Source organism: Mya arenaria, chromosome 7, assembly GCF_026914265.1.
Source record: "Mya arenaria isolate MELC-2E11 chromosome 7, ASM2691426v1".
Taxonomy (NCBI): Eukaryota; Metazoa; Mollusca; class Bivalvia; order Myida; family Myidae; genus Mya; species Mya arenaria.
In genome coordinates, this window is record NC_069128.1 from 13,386,538 (window position 1) to 13,395,192 (window position 8,655).

Sequence of the window (8,655 nt, forward strand, 5' to 3'; positions counted from 1 at the left end):
TTTCTCCCGTTATCACACAGGAGACCTAACCTCCCCCGCTAACACACAGGAGACCTGACTTCCCCCGCTATCACACATGAAGACCTGACCTCCCCCGCTAACATACAGGAGGCCTGAATTTCTTCGCTATCACACAGGAGGCCTGACTTTCCCCGCTAACACACAGGAGGCCTAACTCCCCCACTAACACGCAGGAGGCCTGACTTCCCCCGCTATCACACATGAAGACCTGACCTCCCCCCCCCCCGCTAACACACAGGAGACCTGACTTCTCCCGCTATCACACAGGAGACCTGACCTCCCCCGCTAACACACAGGAGGCCTGACTTTCCCTGCTAACACACAGGAGGCCTAACACGCCCCGCTAACACACAGGAGGCTTGACTTACCCCGCTATCACACAGGAGACCTGACTTCTCCCGCTAACACACAGGAGGCCTGACTTCTCCCGTTATCACACAGGAGACCTGACCTCCCCCGCTAACACACAGGAGGCCTGACTTTCCCCGCTAACACACAGGAGGCCTAACACGCCCCGCTAACACACAGGAGGCTTGACTTACCCCGCTATCACACAGGAGACCTGACTTCTCCCGCTTACACACAGGAGGCCTGAATTCTCCCGTTATCACACAGGAGACCTAACCTCCCCCGCTTTCACACAGGAGGCCTGACCTCCCCCGGTAACACACAGGAGACCATACTTCCCCCGCTATCACACAGGAGGTCTGACTTCCTCCGCTATCACACAGGAGGCCTGACTTCTCCCGTTATCACACAGGAGACCTGACCTCCACCGCTAACAAACAGGAGGCCTGACTTACCCCGCTATCACACAGGAGACCTGACCTCCCCCGCTAAAACACAGGACGCCTGACTACTCCCGTTATCACACAAGAAGCCTGCTTTCCCCCGCTACCACACAGGAGGCCTGACTTCCCACGCTAACACGCAGGAGGCCTGAATTCCCCCGCTATCACACAGGATGCCTGACTTCCCCCGCTATCACACAGGAGGCCGGACTTTCACCCGCTAACACACAGGAGGCCTAACTCGCCCCGCTAACACGCAGGAGGCCTGACTTCCCCCGCTATCATACAGGAGGCCTGTCTTCTCCCGCTACCACACAGGAAGTCTGACTTTCCACGTAATCATACAGGAAGTCTGACTTCCCCCGCTACCACACAGGAAGTCTGACTTCCCCCGTTATCATACAGGAAGTCTGACTTCCCCGCTATCACACAGGAGGTATGACTTCCTCCGCTATCACACAGGAAGTCTGACTTCCACTGCTATCACACAGGAAGTCTGATTCCCCCCGCTATCACAGAGGAGGTCTGACTTCCCCCGCTTCAACACGGGAAGTCTGAATTCCCCTCTATCACACAGGAGGTCTTACTTCCCCCGTTAACACACAGGAGGTCTGACTGCCCCCGCTTACACACAGGACGCCTGAATCCCCCCGCTAACACACAGGAGGCCTGACTTCTCCCGTTATCACACAGGAGACCTAACCTCCCCCGCTAACACACAGGAGGCCTGACTTCCCCTGCTATCACACATGAAGACCTGACCTCCCCCGCTAACACACAGGAGGCCTGAATTCCTCCGCTATCACACAGGAGGCCTGACTTCCCGCGCTATCACACAGGAGGCCTGACTTTCCCCGCTAACACACAGGAGGCCTAACTCCCCCGCTAACACGCAGGAGGCCTGATTCCCCCGCTATCACACATGAAGACCTGACCTCCCCCACTAACACACAGGAGACCTGACTTTTCCCGCTATCACACAGAAGACCTGACCTCCCCCGCTAACACGCAGGAGGCCTGACTTTCCCCGCTAACACACAGGAGGCCTAACACGCCCCGCTAACACACAGGAGGCTAGAATTACCCCGCTATCACACAGGAGACCTGACTTCTCCCGTTTACACACAGGAGGCCTGACTTCTCCCGTTATCACACAGGAGACCTTACCTCCCCCGCTTTCACACAGGAGGCCTGGCCTCCCCCGGTAACACACAGGAGGCCATACTTCCCCCGCTATCACACAGGAGGTCTGACTTCCTCCGCTATCACACAGGAGGCCTGACTTCTCCCGCTATCACACAGGAGACCTGACCTCCCCCGCTAACAGACAGGAGGCCTGACTTACCCCGCTATCACACAGGAGACCTGACCTCCCCCGCTTACACACAGGAGGCCTGACTACCCCCGCTATCACACAAGAAGCCTGCTTTCCCCCGCTACCACACAGGAGGCCTGACTTCCCCCGCTAACACGCAGGAGGCCTGACTTCCCCCGCTAACACGCAGGAGGCCTGATTTTCCCCGCTATCACACAGGAGACCTGACCTTCCCCGCTAACACACAGGAGGCCTGAATTCCCCCGCTATCACACAGGAGGCCTGACTTCCCCCGCTATCACACAGGAGACCGGACTTTCAACCGCTAACACACAGGAGGCCTAACTCGCCCCGCTAACACGCAGGAGGCCTGACTTACCCTGCTATCATACAGGACGCCTGACTTCTCCCGCTACCACAAAGGAAGTCTGACTTTCCAAGTAATCATACAGGAAGTCTTACTTCCCCCGCTACCACACAGGAAGTCTGACTTCCCCCGTTATCACACAGGAAGTCTGACTTCCCCCGCTACCACATAGGAAATCTGACTTCCCCCGCTAGCACACAGGAAGTCTGACTTCTCCCGCGATCACAGAGGAAGTCTGACTTCCCCCGCTACAACACAGGAAGTCTGACCTCCATCGCTATCACACAGGACGCCTGACTCCCCCCGCTAACACATAGGAGGCCTGAATCCCCCCGCTGACACACAGGAAATCTCACTCCCCCCGCTAGCACACAGGAAGTCTGACTTCTCCCGCGATCACACAGGAAGTCTGACTTCCCCCGCTACAACACAGGAAGTCTTACTTCCACCGCTATCACACAGGACGCCTGACTCCCCTCGCTAACACATAGGAGGCCTGAATCCCCCCGCTAACACACAGGAAATCTGACTCCCCACGCTAACACATAGGAGGCCTGAATCCCCCCGCTAACACACAGGAAATCTGACTCCCCCCGCTAGCATACAGGAAGTCTGACTTCTCCCGCGATCACACAGGACGCCTGACTCCCCCCGCTAACACACAGGATGCCTGAATCCCCCCGCTAACACACAGGAGACCTGACTTCTCCCGCTATCACACAGGAGACCTGACCTCCCCCGCTAACACACAGGAGGCCTGACTTCTCCCGCTATCACACAGGAGACCTGACCTCCCCCGCTATCACACAGGAGGCTTGACTTACCCCGCTATCACACAGGAGACCTGACTTCCCACACTACCACACTGGAGGTCTGACTTCTCCCACGATCACACAGGAAGTCTGACTTCCCCCGCTACAACACAGGAAGTCTGACTTCCACCGCTATCACACAGGAGGCCTGACTCCCCCCGATAACACACAGGAGGTCTGACTTCTCCCGCTTTCACACAGGAGACCTGACCTCCCCCGCTAACAGACAGGAGGCCTGCCTTACCCCGCTATCACACAGGAGACCTGACCTCCCCCCCTAACACACAGGACGCCTGACTACCCCCGATATCACACAAGAAGCCTGCTTTCCCCCGCTACCACACAGGAGGCCTGACTTCCCCCGCTATCACACAGGAGGCCTGACTTCCCCCGCTTTCACACAGGAGACCTGACCTCCCCCACGAACACACAGGAGGCCAGACTTCTCCCGCTTTCACACAGGACTCCAAATTTACCCAGCTATCACAGAGGAGGTCTGACTTATCCCGCTACAACAGAGGAAGTCTGACTTACCCCGCTATCACACAGGACGTCTGACTTTACCCTCTAACACGCAAGACATCTGACCTTACCCGCTAACACGTGGGAGGCCTGACTCCCCCCGCTATCACACAGAAGGTCTGACTTCCCCCGCTAACACACAGGAGGCCTGACTTCCCCCGCTATCACACAGGAGGTCTGACTTCCCCTCTTACCCACAGGAGGTCTGACTTTCCACACTACCACACTGGAGGTCTGACTTCCCCCGCTAACACAGAGGAGGCCTGACTCCCCCCGCTATCACACAGGAGGCCTGACTTCCCCCGCTAACACACATGAGGCCTAACATCCCCCGCTAACACGCATGAGGCCTGACTTCCCCCGCTATCACACAGGAGGTCTGACTTCCCCTCTAACCCACAGGAGGTCTGACTTCCCACACTACCACACTGGAGGTCTGACTTCCCCCGCTAACACACAGGAGGCCTGACTCCCCTGCTAACACACAGGAGGCCTGACTCCCCCGCTAACACACAGGAGGCCTGACTCCCTCGCTAACACACAGGAGGCCTGACTCCCCCGCAAACACACAGGAGGCCTGACTCCCCCGCTAACACACAGGAGGCCTGACTTCCCTTCTTACACACAGGAGGCCTGACTCCCCCGCTAACACATAGGAGGCCTGACTCCCCTGCTAACACACAGGACGGCTTATTTCCCCCGCTATCACAGGAAGGCTGACTTCCCCCGATAACACACAGGAGGTCTGACTTTCCCCGCTAACATACAGGAGACCTGACCTCCCCCGCTAACACAGAGGAGGCCTGACTTCCCCGCTAACATACAGGAGACCTGACCTTCCCCGCTAACACAGAGGAGGCCTGACTTCCCCGCTAACACACAGAAGGCCTGTTTTCCCCCGCTAACACATAGGAGGCCTGACTTCCGTTGCTAACACACAGGAGAGGCATGGGCAGTATTCACAAAGCTTATAAAAAATATATACAAAGTTTTAGCTTGTTTTGTCTTATTTATTTTCTTTAGCAAAAATATAATTTAATCTTTTTAATTGTTTTTCTTTCTCAGTTAAAGGTGTCATGCTTTTCTTAATTCCCGGGAAAGAACCAATTATCATCGGTAAATCCTGACCCTGTTCACAGATCATATTGGGTGTATTTGATGAACATAACGCGCAACATACATGGTGCTTATGACGTGCTTTTTGGGGGGTCTGTCATTAGTGTTAATTTGTTTGTTTTAAAATCATTGGCCACCCATTATAAACTAGTCACCACATGGCGACATGTCGAGCTCGTTAAAAGAGCCTTTGACATGTTCTTTCATGCAATTGCAACACTTAATAACATTGAGTTGAACAATAAGCAGATAATTAGTTGTGGCATGGTGAATATACGGCCCGGAAAAGGTTCAGTCCGGACGGACGGACAGACACACTGGCGCACCTACTGGTGACCTGCTACACTCTTCATAGGGATCCTCCATTGCAAGTGTTTTGAAACTCGTATAATGCCACAACAAGTTTATCATTTGTTCGTCTAATAGGCCGCTACCAAAAATAATAAACGATTTTTTTAAAAGTTGCGCCCGAACATATATATTGACTGCGCCGAATTATTTTTGTTAACTTAAAAATGCCCCTATTTCCTGAATTTGTTTTACTTAGAATTTAAACCTGCAATGTAGGCTTTGGATTTGTATTAAAAGTTTTTTCCAGTCTGTACATTCTTCGCTTGCAAACGTTCATAAAATATCTCTCCTCTGATTCGAGTAACCACAAAATCTTTTGTCGGGAATATTTTGCAGGACGCAGCGTTGTTATTATTTTTGCCGGAATAAATTTGCACTTTACTTTCAGATTTCGTTATGTAAAATACACGTTTTACGTGGAAGTTAGGGTCAAAGTAAATGAGTTATAGTCTGTGTAAACAACAGCCGTTTCACAGCGCCGAAGGAAATATTTATCTAAGTGTGTTATAATTATCTCAATGTTTTGTACTCAAAATTTAGTGCTAAATAATGACTTTATTATATTTTAGAGCAAAACGTATGTTCAAATACACGGACACACGAGTAACAACTATTTTAAACGTGTTTCGTGAGTTATTTTTTAATTCTTAAATGCACTGCTCGGTATTTATAATCTTATAAATGTTATAAACTGATACAAAAATTAGGAAAAACTTGATAATGTTTTAGAAATTGTCTTATTTACACATAAACTATAAAATAGCATCATTAAAGGCAGAAAAAACTTTTATAAGTAAAATGACGGTGTTTAAATGTTCCCAATTTTTTTATCGCTTTTATTTTCTGAACTGATTAGACACAGAAAGAACATTGTTACTATTGTCCTCTTAGCGTTACCTTGACCTTAAAGATACAGCCTAGGTATTGTGTGCAACTTCATCAAGGTGAACCTTCATGGCACGTTTTTTGAAAACAATACTTAAATTTATGATCAAGATACAGCCGGGACAAGAATATGTCCGGACGGACGCATGGACGGACACATTGACGCACTCATACACGGAACCGCTATTGTGACAACTATGTTTTGCTCACCTCATACAGGCTCGCCACAAACACAACAATCTGTTTACATCTTTTACATCATTGTAGCTAGCTAAATTATCTAGTCACATGTTTTAATCCAAAGGCAGTAGGGAGAGTAGTTCCCCTTTAAATATTTATGCAAAAGGGCTTTCAAAAACCGGTCGAAATCAACATAAGCTTCCGATTTCATCCATTAAAGAACTTGTGGAAATTTAAGGCATTTCTCTTGGGTTCTTATATTTTACTTAAAATTTGCCTTTGGTGTCAAGATCTCAAAAATGTCCTTATCTAGTAAAGTAAAGTATATGAACGGCTTTTAATTTTCATAATGCACTAGTCAATTGTAACCACGGCCCCTCCAGGTCCGGGAAATAGCGGGGACTTTGACTTTCGGTCCAGCCAAGCCCGGGTAAAACCCCCGCCCTGCGGGAACGAACTGATGGTAAAATCCCCGCCAAATGCCCCTGCACCCCAGGGACCCTAAGTAAGGTACATTCCCCGCTATATTTGGCGCGAATACAAAACCACCGCATTCATCCGGCACTGCGGGGCCACCGGAAAGGTAGAAACACGGTCCATTACCCCGGCTATCCCCAATATACCCCCGGACTTTGGGGGCCGTGGTAACAAAGGACTGGTGCATAACAAACTTAAAATTTGTCAATACGACCCAGAGACCCACAACGTGAACTCATAAGATTCGCTAAATAAGTGAGTCTCACTATTGTTCCAGCGAAATGAATTGTCTGAGGTTCCATTCTAGAAAGGAATTCTGCCATACATCGCCAACACAGAAGTGATTCAGGGGCTGTATTCAATACCTATCTACCTTAGATTAACCTTAATTTTAGATTGGGATCCAAGTGTTTTGATTGGTCTTTAAAAGTTATCTGACCAATGGGGTAAGAGAAATCAATGAGGCATGTCCAAGGATAAGGATAAGAAATATATTGAATCACTTTACACGTAACTCGTTAAAGAGATCTCACTTATTCATTGCAATTAGAAGAAATGGAACGTATTGTGTTATACATATTTACTTGATGTACGTAACGGTGCGAAGGATCAATGTCATCGTCATTAAAACATCCCTGTGACTGTCCTTTGACGGCAATAACATATTTCACCCTTGTCATTGATGTGTCAGATCGTTTATTAAACCCGTCACTGATATGTTTGTCAGAGCAAACTTATAATAAGTCAAGGACAATGTTTTCAATTCTGCAGGCATAACTTAACTGTTCTTGTCTATTAAAGATGTGCCTTGCTAACTGATAATACGGCATGTTTTCGTACCGACACTTGGCGCATGTTTCATTGCCACATTTGTGCTGATCGCTAACGTGAAAGCGTGACAATGCGAAAATGCGCCATGTGGCGTAGCAAAAAGGCGATATGTGGTGTAACGAATAGGCGGTAAGTGGCGTAGCGAAAAGACGGTAATGCAAAAATGCTCTATGTAGCGTAGCTTAAGGGCGACAAGTGGCGAACGAAAAGGCGGAAATTCGAATATGCTCTATGTGGCGAAGCGAAAGGCGGCAAGTAGCGAGGCGAAAAGACGGTAACGCGAAAATGCGCCATGTGTCGTCGAGAAAAGGCGACAAATGGCGAGGCGACAATGCGAAAAAGCGTCATTTGGCGTTGCGAAAAGGCGACAAGTGGTGTAGCGAAAAGTCGACAATGCGAAAAGGCGACAAGTGGTGATTTTCTTTTTCCCACCAGCAATTGTCAGATTCTTCACACTGTCGCATTTCACCCCTTTCACCGCGAAAATGCAAAATAAATGTCCGAAATCAGGCAGTTTACATTTTGGATGAGACATCTTATTCTAAACACAACACTTTATTAAATTGAGTTTCTGTACAATTAAAGAAAATACAAATAAAATAAATCTTACATGTTATAACAATACATTTACTTTCAGGCTGTCCATAAAACATTGAACAATGATTCTTATTTCGCTTATGTTTATACAATGGTAGACCTTGAACAAACATTGACAAAGAGAAAATAACAATCACAACCAGAACAAATTTGCGGTCAATCAAAAGCTTGTTTACAAAATAACCACATCCGGGGTGTAAATGCACAATTCCATTAGCTTATCTATGAATCAACGGTACGTGAGAGTTTTTCTTTGTTCTTTATGAAACTGGAGACTGAACCTAGACTTACACTGTGTTATAAAGAATCAATCAAATCTAAGTTTATAGTGTTGCCCCCGTGTTGAACAGCTATTATTGTTTGCTAAGATGTTTTATTTTCTTTACCAAA